Source organism: Tachypleus tridentatus, chromosome 2 (genome assembly GCF_004210375.1).
Source record: "Tachypleus tridentatus isolate NWPU-2018 chromosome 2, ASM421037v1, whole genome shotgun sequence".
In the NCBI taxonomy this organism is placed as follows: Eukaryota; Metazoa; Arthropoda; class Merostomata; order Xiphosura; family Limulidae; genus Tachypleus; species Tachypleus tridentatus.
In genome coordinates, this window is record NC_134826.1 from 133,709,291 (window position 1) to 133,722,271 (window position 12,981).

General features: G+C 39.6%; 1 protein-coding gene across 2 annotated transcripts in view; it reads right to left on the bottom strand.

Moving 5' to 3' along the window:
• Positions 1–12,981, bottom strand: part of LOC143245155 (uncharacterized) — a 45,621-nt gene that overhangs the window by 18,107 nt on the left and 14,533 nt on the right. The gene's annotated exons all lie outside the window — the stretch shown is intronic.

A 12,981-nucleotide genomic window follows, 5' to 3' on the forward strand; every position in this document is an offset into this window, starting at 1 on the left:
AATTACACAACAAAAATGTAAGATGTAAAAGACTGTTTGGTATAGGTAGTATTAATTAATTAATTTGTATTGTGTTTGTAATTCATTGATGTTAAGGTTATGGAGATATCTAGAAGGCCTAATAAACAGATGTATGAACAGCTGCAACAAGACAAGTAGAAACAGAGCAAGTAAGAGTAAAAAGGATGTGCATGAGAAATTCGGTCAGAGAAAACAAAGTTAACCATCGTGGAAGTGAATGGCCTAATGGTTGATATGTTAGAGTGAGATTAACAGTTTTAAAGAAGTGAGAATAATTTTTCTTGCCAAAGGGTGTTCTAAGCTATTTGAACCCACCTGTGTGAACTTGAACAAAAAGCTAAAGATTACTGAAAGTTCAAGACAACTGCAATACCTCACATGATAGCATGTATTATACACAAATATAATTATGATTGAAATAGAGAAAACTACTTTGGCTTGTCAGCTGAATTATGAGCAACTTAATTCACCCAAGTGTTCTTTTTGACAAGAACAGAATTGTATAATGTTTAAAATACAAATATGATCTCCATAATGTAAAAAATGTTTGAATGCATGTTTAACTTGATTCAAATATACATTATTTTGAAAACAAGTGGGGTGCACACTGTTCGTTTATTGCCAAATTTGTCACCAACAAGTCACAGACATCTACTGCAGAAGAATCCTTAGCCCAACATGCCTATATATTTGCACACACACACTACTAAAAAGTAGGTTTCTGACACTAACTTACATTCTGCTTTACTTATCCTGTAAAACGTGTATGCATATACATATTTACACTTTTAAATTATTATTGAATTAATATTTACAAGTTAAAGCTGTTCCCATTTTACATGGTTAAATGCGTAAGTACCAAAGATGGAATCATTAATATATTTTAATCTTACACTGAACAATTTTTCCACAAATTACAAACACAGATTTCATATTTAATGATACCAAAATAACAGTATGTTTATTCAATTTTGAGCCAGCATTTATTACTTTGTAAAAAGTAATATCCAGTCATGTTCAAAAATATACAACATTTCAACAAATACTTCTTTCAGCTAAACCCACATATATTTGCAAGTGTTCCAAAATATTATTTTCAAAGTTGCAATGTAATTTCAGTATAAACAATAATTACATCAACAGATATGAATCCTTTAAACCAATGGTTTTACACTTTTTTTTTTTTTTTTTTTTTTTATAACTATTAGTTTTGACATGCCAAACGTTACATAGAGCAAGATTCATGATGAGCTAAACATAGTTTAGTCCCATGCCTTAGTTCTTGTATTAATACAGCCTAGTTAGCATATTAATGAGCACTTTTTTTGCATCTACACCTCAACATGAAATCCCAAACAGCACTAATTGTAAACAATTGCTGTTAAAATTTACAAAAATAATTCACTTTCAGAAAACTGAAAGCAATGGAGTAAGGATGTATATATCCATTTATCAATTCTATCAAAATACAGTAGCATTATGATTTAAAACAACCAAGATAATTTCAAAATAAAACAACTGTTTAAATTATAATTTCCTGGAAATACTGAATAAATATAACACAAGCCAATCATCTTTGGCATAATGTTTGGTTAACTGACAATTTTTTAAATTGTTTATAATTCCTTCAAAGCAGTAGCCCTTAGGAACCTAAAGTGTTTTTCTTTTGTTTGTTGAATGTTGCAAAAAGCTACTTGAGGGCTATTTGCACTTCAGGAGTAATAGACAAGAGGGAAGGCTGCACTAGTCAACACCACCCATCATCACATGGTGTTCGTCTTAAGTTCAAGAGACTGAAGTGAGTGGTCTAGATTTTTTAAACTCCTGAACATGACACATTAATTTTAATTTATTGATCTGGAGAATCTCCAGAGCCATCCAAAAAGCAACAGCATCCTCACAATAAGATATAATAAGGGATACAAAAAGAACAGAATTAGAACAATTCCTCTTACCTCCACTATGGCCCACAACACAGGAGTACAATTGAATAAGGAATATAAACAACCAAAAACATGTGCAGACTTATGTTGATTAGTTTTATTCTAAAACTCTAAAAGCTGGCCACAGGGTACACTAAAATCCACAAGGGGGAGGGAGAATGAGGGCTTCTAAGGGTTGAATTGCAGTTTGACATCTCACTCCTTTGCAAGTGTATACTGCACATTGGAAAGTGAAAAGGACTCCCATTTTCCACTAGAAGGAAAGGGGGTGTGAATACGGTGAAGAGTCTGGAGGAATTTTACCATCTAAAACAGTGCAGTAGGTGATCACAAAACCCCATTTTGAAAAGTAAACCATACTAATTTATTCAATATAAGGGATAGTCAGCTATCCTTTTCTGCTTTACCTATTCAGTCCAGTAGGTGCAAGTTTATGAAGCAGTTGTATCAAAGTTATCTACCTACAAGTAAGCTTGTGCAACAATAAGCACTTCAAGGCCATTAAAGGTAAAGCACAAGTCAACATGGTTGTACAATGCAGATTAAGTTGAAGAATACATGGTCAGGCATCACTTGCCACAGAGAAGAATCCAAGTAATGACCAAATAAAGCAAGGGTCCTTGGAAGGAAAAGTTGATTGACTGAGTGATTAATTTAGTGTTTTATGGCACAAAGCAGCTAGGATATCTGCGCCAAATGTCTGGTAAAAAGGTAAAAACAAATAAAATGTAGTAAAATACAGAAAAGGAAATGAAGGTAAAACAAAACATCATTGAAAAACAGAAAAAGCATAAAACCAATGTTGACACCTAGTCTACAATGGTAAGAGAGAAAGCAGAGTAAAAGAAGTTGTAAAGTACTTACTCTAGCAAAATGGTAATGATCATAACCTGCCAGGAAGACTAACAAATAAGTTCAAGAACCACCGTCAGTCACCTGAAGTTGGTCTTTCCAGTCCTGGTTCCGGGTTATGTGTCATAGCAACCAGTACCAAAATGTAAAAGAATAGAAGTTTCAAAAGACATGTAGCAAAATCGTAATAATGAGTAGCCAAATGTCCAGTAAAAAGGTAAAAGTAAAATAAATGTAGTACAATTTGTAAAAGTAAACAAAGGTAAAAACAAAACAGCAATTAAAAACAGAAAATTGCATAAAGCCGATGTTGACATCCAGTCTATAAAGTTGTAAAGGACTTCCTGTAGCAGAATGGTAATGATCATAACCCACCAGAAAGACTAACAGGCAAGTACTAGAACCACCATCAGTCACCTGAAGTTGATCTTTTCAGTCCTGGTGTCGAGTTATTTAATCTTCTGGCCATTTTGAAATTTCAAATTGAACTAGAGAGATTGAAACTTTGAAAAGGGAAATACAATTTAAAAGGTGTAATGAATAAATATCGCACACTTAAATGAGATTAAAAAGATTAATGGCCATTAAAAAACTAAAAACTTTATCAAGGTGGGCAGTGTCACCATCACCAATAACACTGTCCAATGTTACAGATAAACTATGGGAAAAAACATGTTTAAAATAGTGCCGTCCTTGAGAGTAGTAACGATGGCAAAAAAGTAAAATGTGGCTAACAGTGATTTTAGTGTTACAGAAACTACACATTGGTGCATCAGTTCCAGATAAAAGAAAACGATGAGTTAAAAAAACTGTGACCAATGCGTAGTCTAGTGAGAACAACTTCCTCCTTCCGAACCTCACGGAAGCTAGATGGCCAAAGCCCAATATAGGGTTTTATTTGAAAAACCTTGTTGCAGCGTTGCTCACTCCAAGTGGACTACCAGCTGGCACGGAGCCGAGCCTTGAATACAGAACCATAGTCCACGTATGGAATAGGCACAGTGGTGATAGTGCCTGAGCAGATAGATTTAGCTGTTGTTCCTGCAAATACCAACATGGCCTGGTATCCAGAAAAACTGGATAGAAGTAGCAGTTAATGAGAAATGGGCCAGTCGGTTTTGAATATCAGCGAACAGGGTGTGAGCCAACGTGTAGCAATTCCAGGACCAGTAGAGAACTAAGTGAGTCAGTATAAATAGTGCAGTTGGAGTACTGCTCAGCTTCAATATGATCCAGGGCAAGAGATATGGCGTACAGTTCAGCAGTGAACACAGAAGCTGTAGAGGGGATTCTGTGCGTAACCACCAAACTGCAGCAAACCATGGCAGAGCCCACTGAATTACCTGATTTGGAACCATCTGTATAAATTGGAACAGAATGATTGTTTGAAAAAAATGTTCATTAAATAAAAGACGGAACGTCCAATCTGGAGTATCTGCCTTCTTCAGATGACTGAAAGAAAGGTCACATTTGGGGGCTGTAATAAGCCATGGTGGGATGGGCTGACCTGTGGATTCTGCAATGTTATCCAAGGACAGACCCAATTCATCCAATTGCACCTGGATGCAAAGGCCAAAAGGAGCAATGGCAGATTGTTCTGAAAAAGTATGGCCCACTGAGGAAGGATTGATTGATTTAGTGTTTTATGGCACAAAGCAGGGAGGCTATCTGCGCCAGACATTCCATAAAAATGTAAAAACAAAATAAATAAATAAATAAATAAATGTAGAAATAGACATAAGTGGAAATGAAGGTAAAACAAAAAAGTATAAAACCAATGTTGACACCTAGTCTACAATGTTAAGATAGAACTCAGAGTATAAGAAGTTGTAAGGTATTTACTCTAGCAAAAAGGTAATGATCATAACCCACCAGGAAGACTAACAGGTAAGTTCAAGAACCACCGTCAGTCACCTGAAGTTGGTCTTTCCAGTCCTGGTTCCGGGTTATGTGTCATAGCAACCAGTATCAAAATGTAAAAGAATAGAAGTTTTAAAAGATACATAGCAAAATTGTAACAATGAGTAGCCAAATGTCCAGTAAAAAGATAAAGTCAAGTAAATGGAGTAAAATTTGTAAAAGTAAATGAAAGTAAAAACAAAACAGCAATTAAAACAGAAAATGGCAAAAAAAAACAATATTGACATCCAGTCAACAAAGTTGTAAAGAACTACCTGTAGTAGAATGGTAATGATCATAACCCGCCAGGAAGACTAACAGGTAAGTATAAAAACCACCGTCAGTCACCTGAAGTTGGTCTTTCCAGTCCTGGTTCCGGGTTATGAGTCAATATGGCCAGTACCAAAAAGTTAAGTAGTAAAAGTGTGAAATGATATGCAGCAAAAGTATAATAACAACTCGCCAGGATGACTAACGAGTAGTTCAAACGGATAGTTCAAACAGTAGCGTTAGTCACCTGAAGTTGGCCTTTCTAGTCCTGGTGTCGAGTTATTTAATGTTCTAGCCATTGTCCAATGTCAAATTGAAGGAGAGAGATTAAAACTGTAAAAAAGGAGCCACAATTAAAAAGGTGTAATGAATAAATATGCAACACTTAAATGAGATTAAAAAGATCAATGGCCATTAAAAAATTAAAAACATTATCAAGGTGGACAGAGTCACCATCACCAATAACTCTGTCCAATGTTACAGACTGACCCTAAGAAAAAATATGTTTAAAATATTGCCGTCGTTGAGAATTGTAACGATGGCAAGAAAGTAAAACATGGCTGATAGTGATTTGAGTGTTACACAAACTACGCATTGGTGCATCAGTTCCAAATAAAAGAAAATGATGAGTTAAAAAACTGTGACCAATACGTAGCCTAGTGAGAACAACTTCCTCCTTCCGAACTTTACGGAAGCTAGATGGCCAAAGTCCAATTTTGGGTTTGATTTGAAAAAGTTTGTTGTCATGTTGCTCACTCCAAGTGGACTGCCAGCTGGCACGGAGCCGAGCCTTGAATACAGAACCATAGTCCATGTACGGAATAGGCATAGGAGTGATGGTGCTGAAGCAGACATATTTAGCTGCCATGTCTGCAAGCTCGTTCCCATAAATACCAACATGGCCTGGTATCCAGAAAAACTGGAGTGAAGTAACTGCTAATGAGAAATGGGCCAGTCGGTTTCGAATATCAGCGAGAATAGGATGTGAGCTAACGTGTAGCGATTCCAAGGCAAGTATAGAACTAAGCGAATCAGTATAAATAGTGCAGTTGGAGTACTGCTCAGCTGCAATATGATCCAGGGCAAGAGATATGGCATACAGTTCAGCAGTGAACACAGAAGCTGTAGAAGGGATTCTGCACGCAACTACTGACCCATAGCAAACCATAGCAGAGCCCACTGAATTATCTGATTTGGAACCATCTGTATAAATGGGAACTGAATGATTGTTTGAAAGATATTCATTGAATAAAAGACGGTACTTCCAATCTGGAGTGTTTGCCTTTTTTAGGTGACTGAAAGAAAGGTCACATTTGGGGGCTGTAATAAGCCATGGTGGGATGGACCAACCTGTGGAATCTGCAATGTTATCCAAGGACAGACCCAATTCATCCTATTGCGCCCGGATGCGAAGGCCAAACAGAGCAATGACAGATCGTCTGTTCTGAAAAAGTACTGACCACCGAGGAAGGAAAACACATTTCCAGGTGGGATGCTTTGGTAAGGAATGAAGTTTTGTAGTATATTGTAAAGATAGTTGCAAACGGCAAAGTTGTAGAGAAGGTTCATGAGATTCAATGTATATACTTTGAACTGGAGAGGTACGGAAAGCCCCAGTGCAGAGTCGAAGTCCTTGGTGATGAATGGGGTCAAGCATCTTTAAGGCCGAGGGTCTGGCAGAGCCATAGACCATTGATCGATAATCGAGTTTCGATCTAAGAGCGCAATAACTTTTAACATTGAACAGCAATCTGCCCCCCAACTGGTAGAAGAGAGAACACGGAGGATGTTCAGTGCTCTTGTGCATTTGACCCGAAGCTGCTTTAAGTGTGGTATAAAGGTCAGTTTACGATCAAAGATAAGCCCCAAGAACTTGGTCTCCAGGACCATTGGCAGCAAAACTTCACCGATATGAAGTTCGGGATCAGGATGAATACCCCGTCGACAGCAAAAGTGCATGCATATAGTTTTGGAGAGAGAGAAATTAAAGCCGTTCGCCATAGTCCACTTCCGTACACAATTGAGGACGGTTTGTAGTTGCCGCTCAATATATCTCATGTTTGACGACTGACACAAGATGTGAAAGTCGTCGACATACAGCCCATTCGCAACAGTGAGAGGGAGTTGTTCAGTGATGGCATTTATCTTTATACTGAAGAGTGTAACACTCAATACAAAGCCTTGAGGGGCTCCAAGTTCCTGTACAAAAGAACGGGAAAGTGTCGAACCCACACGAACTTGGAATCTCCTGTCCATTAAAAATTTTTTAATAAACATAGGTAGATGGCCACGTAACCCATATGTATGGAGGTCTCACAAAACGCCATACCTCCATGTTGTGTTGTAAGCCTTCTCTATGTCAAAGAATATTGATACAAGATGTTGACGGTTGAGAAAGGCTTCTCTGATAGATGTTTCAAGGCAATTAGGTGGTCTGTGGTGGAGTGCTGTCGACGGAACCCACACTGGGTGGGCAAGAGGAGGTTGTTTGATTCAAGGAACCAAACAAGGCGAGCATTAACCATCCTTTCTAATGTCTTACAGAGACAGCTCGTCAAAGCAATTGGACGGTAGTTTGAAGGAATCTTGGGATCTTTCCCTGGCTTAGAGAAAGGTAAAATAATAGCCTGGCACCAGGCATCAGGAAAAACATTCTCCTGCCAGATCCGGTTGAAAACAATCAGGAGAAGCAGGAGATAGATGGTGCAGCATGTCATAATGAATATCATCAGGTCCAACAGACGTACTGGCAGACCGATGAAGGGCCATTTTTAGTTCCACCAGGGTAAAGGGACAATTTTAGTCAAAGAAACAGTCAGTTCGAAAGGAAAGAGGTGATCGCTCTGCCCGAGTCTTGATGGCCAGGAAGGTGGAGGAACAAGCAGAAGTGCTAGATACCCGGCAAAAGCTTTCACCTAGAGTGTTAGCGATGTTCCGAACATCAGTCACCTTCTGACCATCAGAGAGTAAGATCGAGAGGGGGATAGAATTGTAGTGTCCATTAACCTTTCGAATCCTCTCCCATATGATCTTGGAACTGGTGGTAGAAGATATGCTGGTTGTGAACTTAATCCAAGATTCCTTCTGGCTTTGACGTCTTACCCACCTAGCATGTGCACTGGCCCGTTGGAAAGCAAACCGGTTTGAAAGTGTGGGATATCTACGAAAAGTATCCCAGGCCCGCTTTTGAGCCTTCCGTGCTAAGTGGCAAGCAGGATTCCACCACAGACGAGGATATCGTGGAAAACATGTCGAGGTTTTAGGAATACACTGAACAGCTGCTTGTATAATACAGCCAGTTACCGCTGCCACACAGTCGTCTATTGATGGCTGATTCACGATGGCAGGATCAAGTCAACCAGTCTGATCCAGCTTCCACCAGGGCACGCGGGTAGGGTGGTATCGACCACGACCAGTCTCTCTCAAAAGTACAGGAAAATGATCACTGCCTTGTGGATTATTGTCAACCCTCCATGAAAAATGGGAGAATAATGAAGGGAAGCAAACTTAGAGATCAATAGCAGTAAAGGATTGACTAGGTGCATGAAAATAAGTGGAAGAACCAGTATTGAAAAGTTGTGAAGAAAGGTTGTGATCAGAGACCATACGCTCTACAGAGCGACCCCTCCCATCAATAATAGCACTTTCCCAGAGGGGATGACGTCTGTTAAAGTCCTCCTGGAGTAGAAAGCGAGACAGCAACTGTTCAACGAGAGCATCAAGGTCTGATTGATCATATGTCTCTCCAGGGAACAGGTAGAGAGAACAAACAGTGATGGTATGACCCAAGGAAACACAGATGGCTACAGCCTTCAAGTGTGAGTGACAAAGACAGGGTGGGCACATGCTGATCAACGAATAGTGCCATCCCTCCATGTTCATGTCCATCACACAGCCTGTCATTTCTGTATAGAGAAAACTGCCGAATGGTGACTGTATCAGCAAGTTTTAGAAATGTTTCTTTTGAGGAAAGACATACAGGCTGGTAGGAAGCAATCAGTGTTTTGATATCATCCAGATTAGAACGTAAACCTCGACAATTCCATTGTATCAAGGTGGCCATTTTTAATGATGGGTAGGCGAAGTGGCTGGAGAACCCTTCTGTTCATGCCCACGTCTTTTTTCCTTACTGTCCTTAGTCGGAAGAGATCTATCAACCTCCATGGATCCTGCCCTGGGTCGATTGGGCAGGTCTTTGTTATTGGAAGGGGATTCTCCAGTGACTGAGGACGAGAACGAATGATTGTTTTGCCTCTTGGGGTGGGAGAAAAAGATGTATCGGAAAAAATGCCTGTATTTGAAACTGAAGGATGTGGATCTTGAGGTTTGTTGGAATGTATGGGAGGAACAGAGATGGGTGTAGAAGTCGATTCAACCTTTTTAACCATGGAGGTCAAAAGGCTTTTCATTTGTTTAGAAAACGATTCTCTTGGCAGCATAGAGAGATCTGTCTGCACTCCCACTGTAGTTGTAGAACAAAGTGCAGCAACTATGTCCAAGATGGAGTGGCGGGCAGTAATTTCCGAGCCTCAGGATAACTAATGTTATGAGTAGTTTTCAAATGCTGCACCTCTTTTTCCTCCAACCATTTTGGGCAAGAACGAAAGTAGGAAAGGTGAAAACCATCGCAGTTGATGCAATGTGGGTCCATGTCACATTCATAGGCATCGTGGTCCTTGCCACCGCAACGAGCACAAGTCAGGGAACCACGACATGATGTCTTTGAGTGGCCGAACCTCTGACATCGGAAACATCGGAGAGGGTTTGGAATGTATGGCCATACCCTGCAAATTAGATAACCTGCTTTGATGGTGGCAGGTGCACGTGATGATGTAAATGTCAAAACGAGGGTATATGTTGGCAGTGTAACTCCATCTTTGCGAGTGGAGATGCACCTCACTGCAGAAACTCCTTGAGTGGAGAGACCAGCGAGAATCTCTGACTCTGGAACGTTCTTCAAATCTCTTTCAACAATAACTCCTCATGAAGAATTCAAGGTAGCATGGGGTGTAACCTCAATAGCTATATCCCCAATTGCCTTTGAATTCAAGAGGAGTTCACTGTGTTGGGATGTGGATGTTTCAACCAATATGTCACCAGATCAAAGTTTCTTTACTGATATTGGAGAGCCAGCAAGTCCCTTTTGAATAAAAAAAAGGGGACATTTGCCCTAAAGGTTTTTCCAAAAGAGAATGTAATATAAGAAAATGACGTACGTGTGTTACTGATGTTGAAGATTGCTGTTCTGAGTATCCAAGACGTGGTCGCTTACCCATTGACTGTTTTTTTACAATTTCATTTAAATTTTTTAGAGGATCCATAGGAAAAGGAAAAAATTTTGGTACCCACTGATCCCACACACCATGGAGCCCTACAAGGGGACGCACTACAAAGTCATGCAAGGACAATGCAGCAACGCCAGGGTTTTGTGAGCACTATACCCAAACACCAGCATCAGGCACAATGTCCACAACACCCGTTGAGAACTTCCAACACTGGTACTTGGTTGACTCTAGCCCAAGTGGACCAGCTGATTGACCCAAGGGGGGCCACCCTAAGGCCGCCCATCTACAGGAATTCAAGGCCAAAGTGGTGTGTTAGGGTTGGACCCCTCAACCACTAGGATCCTCTCCTCCCCTTCATGGGTCACCATGCACAGCAAACACGTGGGTGAATGTTTAGATCCCAGAGAAGGTAACCAGACAGAACAGAACCTTCCCTGGGAGGTTCCCTCACCACTTACAGGTATCCACACATATGGGGAAAAAAAAAGTATGAATTTAAACTAACCTGTCAAGTTGCACTAAAACCTAAAAAATAGCCACAGGTGGAAGACAATAATCCAATGAAGAAACTGCAGTATGGTAAAAATAATGGGAGGCAAACCTATTAAATGTAGTCCACCTGCCTGATGGTAGGATTTCCTCCAACAGCTTTTCAAGACAAGATGCATGAGAAAAGTGCTGAATCTGATGAAAAGCCACCTGAAAGAAATTACAAGAGAAAGAAGACAAGGAGGAATAAACCAACAAAATCAAGTCTAATCCAAATGGTAAGTGTAGAAGAGGAAATATCCTGAACAGAGGAATGAAGCTGTACAGGAAATTTAACAGTGAAAAGTAAAAAGAAGACAGAAGTCCAGATCAAAATGAGAAGAAGAGGTAAGAAACAGAATGAAGGGAAATAGGTTAATAGGAGTTACTCATTCTACCTATGAAGGTCTTGTGGAAGAAGGAACAATCTAAATAAAGGAGAAGAGAGTTAGGTTAGTAAAGGGTACATGAAACATCAATTAGAAACAAATCAGGCCTTTGATATCCTGATAACACATGAGCAAGGAGACCAAAAACCCCTGGTTGAAAAGCCAGGACTGTACATGGGGTGATATGGATGAGGAGAAATCTGATGAAGTATTGGATAGGAAGATAATACTAAGGAAGATTGCAAGACCAATTGTGGCTGAATGCATCAACTGCCAGAACCCACAGATAAGGTATCAGGAACCAAGAGATGGGTAACTTGTGATTGAAGTATGTGGCAAGTGTATCAAAGCCCTTGTATAACTAAGATATAAAAACCACTGTGTTGGATATATTTGATCAGGTCATGAAAGATGATACATTTGAGATGAACATGGTGCTTGTGGGCCCAATACAGTAGAACTAATGTTCAAAAACAAATATTTCAAGCAGGTGTCCCTTGGTAATTGATGTATACTACCACTGTAGAATTGTTAGAATTAATTATCATTTGGTAAGAGGAAGTAATTCAAAGCCCAACAGATCACAAGAAGATTGAGAACATTTATATGTAAAGATAACTCATCTACAGATCAACAACCTGAAGCATTTTAGTGATTGACCCATGCATCCCAGCCCTAAAGGGATAAATGTAAATCTGGAGAAAGCAAGATGCCAACTTACATGAGCCTTAACTAACCACCAATTCAGATTGTCCATCAGGGTAGAAGAAAGGTTAATAGGAGCTGACAAGGGATTCCAAGCAAGGTTCCACTGGTTGTGATAAGCCCACTGAAAGAATTGGATATGAATATAACTGAGGGGGACTAGTGACATCTCTGAAGACCACATCCCCAAAAGTGACAGAAACTAATGAACAGAAAGTGAGGGGATAAAAGGGTGTGATAAACTAACATTTCCATGGAATAAAGTCACAGAAGAGAAGAATGGGCCTGACTAAAAAGAGATTTGAAAAAAACAATCAAGTAGACGAAACATTAGGTAGATAATAGGAAGAACTTCTCTAATTTGATTAACCAGCCCACCTGAATAGGCACTTGAAGAAAGTAACAAGCATAGCTGGCCATATCCAGTTCAGAATAAGCCAGTCAACTATGTATTGGTGAAATCACAACCCCATAGCATGAAGATGGAAAAAAAAAAACTGATTGCCCAATAGAAAGCAAAGGGCAAAGCAAGTCTAAAGAGTAGGGTGCAGAATTGATAAGCATCTCCATGATAGGTTAATTGAAGATCTGAATGAGACCATGGCAATATAGAAATGAGATAAGCACTGGTGAAGTCCATCTTGTTCATCCAGAACCCCAGAGAAAATGCCCACCATAGGATGAAAAATGACTCCATGGTAAAACAAAACAGTTGAACAAAATGAATGAGCTGGGAAAAATCATGATAAGATTTCAGTCTCAGGTCTTTTTGGGAAGAAAAAGAAGAGTCTGGAATAAAAGTGTAGAGAAGGATGTAGAACAGGTTCAAGAGCCTGCCAAAGAGTAGATCCTGAACTGCTTCTAACAGACACCTGCTAATCATGGGATTCCAAGGAGGAGGAAAGGAAATGGGTATAGGGAGACACAAAAGATGGGAAAAAAATGTAACCAAGAATCCTTCCAATAAAGCTTCAAGAACCCAATGATCCTTGAAGAAAGGATGCTAGTGATGAGATGAAGAAAATTGACAAGTTCCCACCAAACCAGAATCCACTGAATAGTCTCCAATACTGTTGGCAACATGTGTCA